Genomic DNA, 9109 nt, shown 5'->3' on the forward strand with positions numbered 1-9109 from the left:
TAGAATTCCTGTTTCAAAATGAGCCCAGTTTTTAATTATGAAACTGCAGATCTCCTATGAGAGCATTTACTGAGCAACCAGGAACCTTCGAAGTCTCAAAAGCAGCAGCGTGCACATTTGTGAGCGTGCAGACAAAGACGCTTTCCTTCAGGGGTTTGCTTTCTGATGGGGAAGACCCAGTGACTACTTATGTAACACACAAGCATAAGTAGCGAAAATACACACAGGTGTGTTCTTTTCTGTCCTGTGTCCTTTTGTTAATGGCACCATGATGTGGCTTCTGGGAACTCTCTTTCCCTTTAGATAGAATCTTGGTGAGACTTTTAGTCAAGCTGCCTGTAATCACCCTTTGCGTGAGGGGTAGGCACGTGACATGCCAATCAAACAAACGCTCTCACTGTGGAACTTGAATCTTGATCAGGGTAACAGGTTGGAACTCAGCCCCCTGAAGGGGTGTCTCTTATTCAAGTAACAGCCCAGTTCTGTTAAATCCCCCTTCTCAGCACCCCTGTAATCTACCCTGTCCTCTCTGGGTCCCCTTGCAGGTTTGTAATCTACGCCTTTATCATTTTCATTTCACACGGAGTCCTGGGAAGGAGTAGGCAGTTCTCAAAAATCCATGTGATTTCTTGGGTCTGTAGGAAGGAGGGAAGAAGAGTTTTATTAAGGTCCACGGTGTACAGGTCCTGTGCTGGACAAACTTTCGAGGTAGGACTAAGAAAAGGAAATGAAGGCTCTTTGAGGCAAATCTCCCCTTCCCCCACTGATAGCTACTAAGTAGAAAGCTGTGTGGGCGACAGGTGTTCCCCTTCCCCAATTCATGGTGCAGCCCTAATCCTCAGGACCTCAGAATGTGACTGTATTTGCAGATAAGACCTTCTCGGAGGTGATTAAGTCACAATGAGTTCCCCAGGATGGGCTCTAATCCAAAATGACTGAAGTCCTTATAAGAAGAGGAAATTAGGACACAGACGTGCAGAGGGAAAACCACAGGAGACTCAGGGAGAAGACGGCCGTCTGCGTACAAGCCAAGGTCAAAGGCCTGGAAACAGACCCTTCCTTTATGGTCCTCAGAAGAAACCAACCCTGCTGACACCTTGCTCTTGGACTTCCAGCCTCCAGAGCTGTGAGAAAAGAAATTTCTGTTGTTTAAGCCACCGCCCCACCCCCAGTTTTGAGATACTTTGATATGGCAGCTCTAGGAAATGAATACAAATTGAAATGCAATCCTGTGTGATGGTAAAATATGTTCTCTTTTTACTGTACCATGATAAGGGACAGGACCAAACAAAACAAAACAAACAACAACAGAAACAGGTTCCAATTGTTGTTATTGAGAAGAAAAATGCAGAAAAAGAGAAGGTTTAAGAAAATGTAGTGATTATACATTAATGATGACATAAGCGGGGAGAGGCTTCCAACGACCAGTGTCTCCTTCCGTTCTACTTCCGCCTCTGTTGCCATAGACTCTTGCTCCTAATTTCCATTTACTGAGTACTGACTACACGCCACACTTTTAAGTTTTTAACAAATTTTAAGCAGGAATTACTTGTAACACCCCTGTGAGGAATCACTGGAAAAATGTTTTCTTCATTTTATGGATGAGGAAACTGAGGCCCAGAGAGAAGTCATTTGCCCAGGTTAATGGCGGGATCCAATTTCATGGTGAATGTCTGTGAGTCCCGGATGTAAGAGCCTGTGTTCTTGACCGTGGCTGTCCTCTGGCTTTATTTCAGCACAGTGCTTGGCTTTTCCATTTGCCTGTTTTCCCAGTCCTACTGCTGTCGGCTTGAATGGTTTTGATGGTGTTTGATGACCTGCTAAAAGGTGCTGTCAGGTGCCTCCCTTGTGGTGAATTATGCCATGTTGAAACAAAATGGCAGCTAGGATTGGTTTTTCCAGTGATCATTGATCCTACAGTTTTTATAGAACTTAAGCTTTGGGTGACAATTCAGGTCAGACGATTACTGTGTGTTGATGGAAGTCTTCAATTCGCAGAACCAATAATTAATTAGGAAGAGGAAAAGGCATAAGAAAAAAGGAAATTTGTCCAGCTCACAAAGCTCGTTGATTCAAGTGTAAAATTTAAATTCATAGCCCCTGCTTAGACTATCCAGTATTAACATTTTAAAGAATTTGTTTTTGCAAACCTTTATACAACCCTCCACTGTTACAATGTAACGCCATCTGGGATTTAGCATTTATAAAATGTGCAGCTGAGAGATGCCAAGAGATTCCTCATGCAAACCAGATGGCACAATAACAGCTCTGTCTGCGGTTCTGGCAGAAAAAAATAGGGCTTTGAATGGCTTGAAACTTATGTGAATAAATTAAGCCCAATCAATACTTCAGGGACATTACAATTTCAGTAGTCAACCTACCCACCTAACTACTTTCATAACTGTTTTCATTTGGAGAAGGAAAAACAAAAGGGCAGACAATGGTTCCTTTGATTGCTTCCTATTTGTATTTAATGTTTCTAAGGAAAACAACACCAATGGCCTTCGAGGTGGGAAGGAAAGTTCCTCCCGATTCTAAGAGTGATATATGGGTTTAAATGAGAAGTGGGGTTGTTGAAATCTCTTTTGAATAGGAAAAATCCACATCAAATAGGTTGTAGAGTTTTATTACTATGCTAAAGAAGAAAAAAAAAACATGTTTAAGTGACATTTTCTGAAAAATGCATTTGAAAATGTCTTTACCTCAACAGATACGTTTTTCATAAACCCACATTTAACACAGTATTGTGTTGATGCCTTGTCTGATTTCTGTAAGTTTTCCCTGTAACAACAGGACTTTTGCAGTCCCCTTTCATTTTCTTTACTGTCTGCTATGGCTTTTATTTTCATGAAAATTCATAATAAGGTACTCATTAGATGAAGTAATCTTGTTAAAAGCAAACGTTCAGCTTGGATCTTTTCTTTTTCCTTATTACATAAAAATGTGCTCCTACCATGCAAGTGAATTTCCTCTGTAATTGGACATGAATAGCTTTGGAGAACAAATACAATCCGCCTTTGAAAGCCAGATCTCTTGAGGTGCAGGGGGCAATCTCATTAATAAAAATATGTGTTTCTGGGCTGCACAAGCTGTTGGGTTTCTTTCCCAATTAGCAGCAAATGGTTTTCTAGAACAACAACGGAGAAGTTTGGTTTCCACTTTGCTGGCATTGGTTTTTCTTGGGGTAGAATGCAAGGATCTTTGTCCATTTTCCTCTCCCTGATCAAAGGAACACAGAGGACTCTGTTTTGCAGGCAGGGCAGAGTCCTGGGTGAACTCTCCATCCAAGTGCTTCTTCTTGGCCAGGATGGGTCTCCACGGTAGGTGAGACACCTCGTTACACCACCCAGCTGTCAGGTAACCGCTCTTAAAGCAAGAGAGGCCGAAAAATTATAAACACAACAATGGAGAGCTGAAAATGCCCTTGCTCTGTGAGGAGGAGACCCATCGGTGGGAATCTCTCCAAATGCTACCCCTGGAGGATGGTGAACTCTGCTTTTCCCTGGGTCGTTGGCAAAAAAAAAGTGGTATCTGGGCAGAAGGACCTCTCAAAGTGAAATAGCTGTACGCTTGAGGTACCAGGTAATACGTAGAGTTTCTAGAATTTTAGGGGGAAAAGGAAATAAAGCCTACTGCTCTGAACCTAAGTGGCAGCCGGAGGGACACAGAAGTCACTGGCAGGATGTTTCTAAAGTTACAGTAATGTTTTAGGGTTGTAGGGAGGTGTGGGGTGCAGGGTTGGTCCAACAGGAAGGTTGGTGATGACTTTGACTTGCCAGGTAATAAAACAGTCCGGGAGGGTCATTGCCACTTAGGTCTGTTCCTCAAAATCTGTCCCCTAATGTGTATGGCACATATCCTCTGTCCTGCCGAGAGTCCAGCAGCACACTGTTGGAACGGATTCAAATACTTATTTCCACAAGACCCATACAGTCAAAACATTCAGTCAAAAGCCACAACTGCCCCCCAATTATCCAGACACCTCACAAGGAGTCAGTGTCTACATTACACGCCAATGTGTTACCTATTTTCATTAATCTCTGCCTTCACCATCTTCCACCAGTTTTCCTTCCTTTCGACTTTGGGGAATAAGAAAACAGACCAGTTGCTGAGCCATAGCTCTGTCTCTCGGTGTGAACGAAGCCCCAATCCCGCTACTTTTTCCCGTTTGTAAAAACCGTACGTTCTAGTTGATAAGGAGTTTTCTCTCATTTCATCTTTTCTGCTGTGAGCTTAGGTGTCAGGGATGATGATGAACAATGTCCCCCTAGTTTTCTCCACAAAGAAATGGAGACTCAGAAGGCTGGAGTAACTTGCCCCAGATCATACAGACGCCAGGTTGTCCAGCTCCAAGTTCAACCCTCTTTCTCGACCTCCGCTTGAAGCAGTGGGGTAAGGAGGAGTGGCATCCCCTCCACGTCCATTCTTCTTTCAAGGAAGAAGTTTTCCCAAGGAAATGCCATAGGGTGCCGGGATCTTTACCATTTAAAAAAAAAAGCTCAGGTGTTTTACCACTCTCCCAGAGAGATTAAGTCCACGTTGTAAGTACTCCTAGATAAAGAAACTTCCTTCTCCTCCATCTCCAACCCTCTTTCCTTCCCTCTGTCATCGCTCTGTCCTCATTCTCTCTTATTTCCATCCTCCTCCTCGTTCCCATCGTTATCATCACAACCATCACCTTCCCCTGGTACCAGACCCTTGTTTCCCTGGCACCTAGCATTCTCCTCCAAGTCCACCTTTGAGAAGCCCCCTCTTGGGTTATATACGATATTCTACTTCAGACTGAGCCCAGGAATGCAATGGAGCTTAGATTAAAATGGCTCGTGCAAGTATGAATTGAGGAAGCGCATTACCTCATTCTCAAAGTACCCACCCTCGTGTTGGGATGTTTCACTCTCTCTGGGTCAAAAGGAAATTTCTTTTGCAGCTAAATAATGTTGCCTGCAGGCTGCTTCTACAGCTTCTACTGATATCCCCCCAGAAACCAGAAAAAGGAACAAACATTGACACTTGGGGCTAATTGCTGTTGTGCGAAACTGCAGATTAAATCTTTGCACTTTTTCTCAGTAGGCGAATAGTTTATCTGGGGATAAAGAGTTGGGGGATAAAAGAGATGAGGAACAAACAGTTACAGATTTTGAAAATAGAGCTTCCTCAATTCGATGGACTATTATCAAGCATATTAAAGATTTTGTAACAATCCAGGAAAATATTTATGGTGGATTAAGGAGAGAAAAGACACAGTGTGAAATGGTATGTATTTGATGATGAGCACTATGTAAAAATATACTGCAAGATATATGTGTGTGTGTGTGTGTGTGTGTGTGTGTGTGTGTGTAGTTGACCAGTTGTGTAAGGTTGATGGGTTCTAATCTCACTGTAGCGTCTTCAGGGAACATGGTTTGCATGAAACCGATTATTTCGTATTTGTTGAGATCTGTGCTGGCTTTACTAGGTGGGCAATTTTTATAAATATTCTCCGTGTGCTTGAAAAGAACCTGCATTTTCTATTGAGTGCAGGATTCCATATGTGACTGATCAAGCTTGTTCATTGTGTTCAAATCTTTTATATTCTGCTAATCTCTGGTCTGATTGATATATCACATTAGGGGGTGTAGTAAGATCTCCCATTATGGTCTAGAGCCAGATGCAAGTGTCATGGGATTACTTCCCATTTTGTGCTGGAGGCCGGCCTTCTAATCACCTGCCCAGACCGTTTACTCATCACAGATTACGAAGCAGCACAAAGTTTCCTCCAAGTTGTTTCAGATAAGAACATGACTGGCTTTCTCAAGTTCCATTGAGAATGGAATTTTTTTTTTTAACTTTTTATTTAGTTTAAGTGTGTTTTTCCAGGACCCATCAGCTCCAAGTCAAGTAGTTAGTTGTTTCAGTCTAGTTGTGGAAGGTGCAGCTCACAGTGGCCCATGTGGGGATCGAACCGGCAACCTTGTTGTTAAGAGCACCGTGCTCTGACCAACTGAGCTAACTGGCTGCCCCGAAAATGGAATTTGATTCTGTTTTATTACTGTCCTCGTCACCCTCCTCCAAAGGTAGCATAAGGTGGGTGTTGAAAGCTGCTTTTTCCAGGCCTGAGGAACAAGAGTGTTCTAAGAAGCGTGTTCTCTGGGCATGCGATCAGCATCACTGTGGCAATTAGTGTTCTGCTCCTAACTCTGAAAAAGTAATAGGAGTGAAACTGAGCCGCCCCCACCTACAGAGTTCTTCTGATGACCATTGGCACCCATTTGTAAGGCAGGTGGCCAGAGTTAGGCTTAGGGTAATGTTGTAGCCAGAGGGTAGTTTTATTTCTACGAAACGAGTCAGTCGGCTCCTATTGAGATCAGGTTTGGCCTGAACCTGCCCGGTACTGCTTTCATACCCACTAGCCCCCGACCAGCCCAGATTGTTGTTTTAACGGTGCTTCTTTTGTGCTTTTCATATGGTTTCCATGTCATCACAAAGGAAATTTGCATCGACTGTTTGTGTGGTCTATGATATGTACAACTTCTGTTATGCAGCTTACGTCTTGTTAACATTTAAGAAGTGGAAACACGGTGCAGGAAGTGCTCTTAAAACTAATTAGTCCTTGCTGAGGTAAAAGGCCAGGTATGAAAGTATGGCGTGTACTTAATACTTTTTTCTATGTAAGTGAGTAATGTCCTTAGGCTTTCAAGAGCTAGATCTTTTTTTCCCCAAACTGAGTTAACGTGCTGTTGACCCCAACCCCATGGGGTTTGAGTAAATTAAAAATCTGTGGAGGTGAATCTTCTAGTGTCACCAGGTGGTGGTGACTGAGAAAGCTGGGCCCTCAGATCCCTTCTGATGGAGAGGCGGGGTTTCTTCTGTACCCCACACTTCCCCAGCCTGGGGCTTAGCAGCGCTGTGACTTGCTGGCTCCCCTCGGCCACAGCTGCTCGGTTCCCAGGTCCATGGCGTTCTACAGGGCAGGACCTCACAGGGGCAAGGGCTGGGTTGTGATCGTTCCCTTCAGAGTCAGTTACTGACCACCTGGGCAAGAGGTGTTTCTAATACGAAAGGTGGGACTCAGGTTTGGTGGGTTTTTTTCTAAGTGCCTAAATAGTAAGCCAGGCTGATTATACAGAAACATTTTCATAAGAAAATGGTTTTACCCAGATTGTCTTCCTCAGAGGCATGGCAACAAGCCAAGATGAACCTGAACTTGAAGCTTAGATTGTGAGTTTGCGTCAGCATCGTATCATCTATACTTGGTTAGGGAACATTTGCCATTGAGAAGTCGGAGAGTAGTGGGCAAGGAGACAGCGTTAAAATGTGTCTGGTGAGATCACTTAATGGTTTCTCGAAAGTCGGTGAAAGGTATTGAAAGAATGACAGCAAAAAGAGTAGGGAAGTCAGAAAGCAGCTGGATTTACTGTACACACGCTACACAGTAGTCAATGTTATTTTAAACGAAAATGCAAGAGAATGGTGTGATCTCATGTATACAGGTCTATGAAAATACTGTGGAGTGAGCCCAGGAAGGGTGGATAGATTTGCAAATAGTGTTCCAACAGGTCCTTGTGGAAGTAAAAGGATCAGAACACAGACTTTAGTTCAAGCTGTCAAAGTGTGATATGGAGACTTCCTTATCGAGTGAAAGTAGAAAGTTCAGAAGGAGTTTTAGTAATTTGTTCAGTGCCACTCCTTGCCATCATTTTGAAATTGTTAAATGGGCATAGTGAGTTCAAGAGGCAACCTAGCACCTTCTTGGGAGATGGATCCACGTTTGTGCCCTGGGTGGGACCACCTCTGTAGGACAACGTAACGATTTCGCTTAAAGGAAAATGCTTATAGATGTTGCCTCCTTACTTTGTATTTAAAGCCCCACGTGTTCACCTACCAGTAGTCCCGAAATTCTATATTTGGGATGCTTTTTTTTTTTTTCCAATGGTAAAATGTTATCATTTGTGAAAAAGAAATCTCCCACTATGATTGTGGATTTGCTCTGACTCTTTAAACTCTGTTGGTTTTTATTTTCTCTATTTTGAGGCTATGTTGTTAAGTACATTCCTCTTTTTTATCCTATTTTCTTGATGAATTGTTCTTTTCATCATTATGTATTATGATCTCCCTTCAGCCCTACTAATTTTTTTTGGTTTAAACTATGTTTGTCTGATACACCAATGTTTCATTAGTATTTGCTTGATATAACTTCCGGTTTTTTTGCTTTCAATCTTTTTACCATTTTATATTTTAGATGTATGTATTGTAAATAAGATACAGTTGAGTCTTCCAACTGGTAAATTTGGTCCATTTACATTTTCTTTGTTACAGATAGATTTGGAGCGTGTTTTTGGCTTATATATTGTGTTCTTTATTTGCATTATTTTTCTATGCTTTCCTCCTTTCTATAAGGCAGACGTTTAAGTTACTGATTTGAGATCCTTCTTCTTTTCTAATACAGGCATGACCAAACTGCAAAATTTCCCCCTAAATTCTGTGTTAACTGCATCCTATAAATTTTGATATTTTATGTTTCCATTTTCATTCAGTTCTCAGTGTGAGAAAGGATTGTATCCAGAATATATAAAGAACTCTTACAACTCAACAATAAGAAGACACACAACCCAATGAAAAACTGGGCAAAGAATTTAAATATAAGGTGTAAGATGGCTAGTAAGCACTTGAAAATATACTCAACATCTTTAGTCATGAGGGAAATGCAAATTTAAACCACAGGGATACTACCTCACACCTACTAGGATGGCCATCAACAAAAAGAAACACAATAGCGAGGGCTACAGGGATGTGGAGAACTTTGAACCCTCACACATTGCTGGTGAGAACTTAAAATGGTTCAGTCACTTTGGAAGACAGTTGGCAATTTCTTGAAAAGTTAAATATGAATTGCCATGCAACCCAGCAATTCCAGTTTTTGGACATGAAAATACATGTCCACACAAACACTTGTATGTGACTGTTCATAGCAGCATTATTCATAAAACCAAAAAGTGGAAACAATCCAAGGTCCCTCAACTGTTGAATGAATAAATGTGCTCGTTTAACAGAGTATTACTGAGCAATACATACAAAGTACTGTTGCATACTATAACGTGGATAAACCTCCAAAAATTATGTGAAGCTGGAA

Source organism: Rhinolophus ferrumequinum (assembly GCF_004115265.2).
Source record: "Rhinolophus ferrumequinum isolate MPI-CBG mRhiFer1 chromosome 15 unlocalized genomic scaffold, mRhiFer1_v1.p scaffold_54_arrow_ctg1_1, whole genome shotgun sequence".
In the NCBI taxonomy this organism is placed as follows: Eukaryota; Metazoa; Chordata; class Mammalia; order Chiroptera; family Rhinolophidae; genus Rhinolophus; species Rhinolophus ferrumequinum.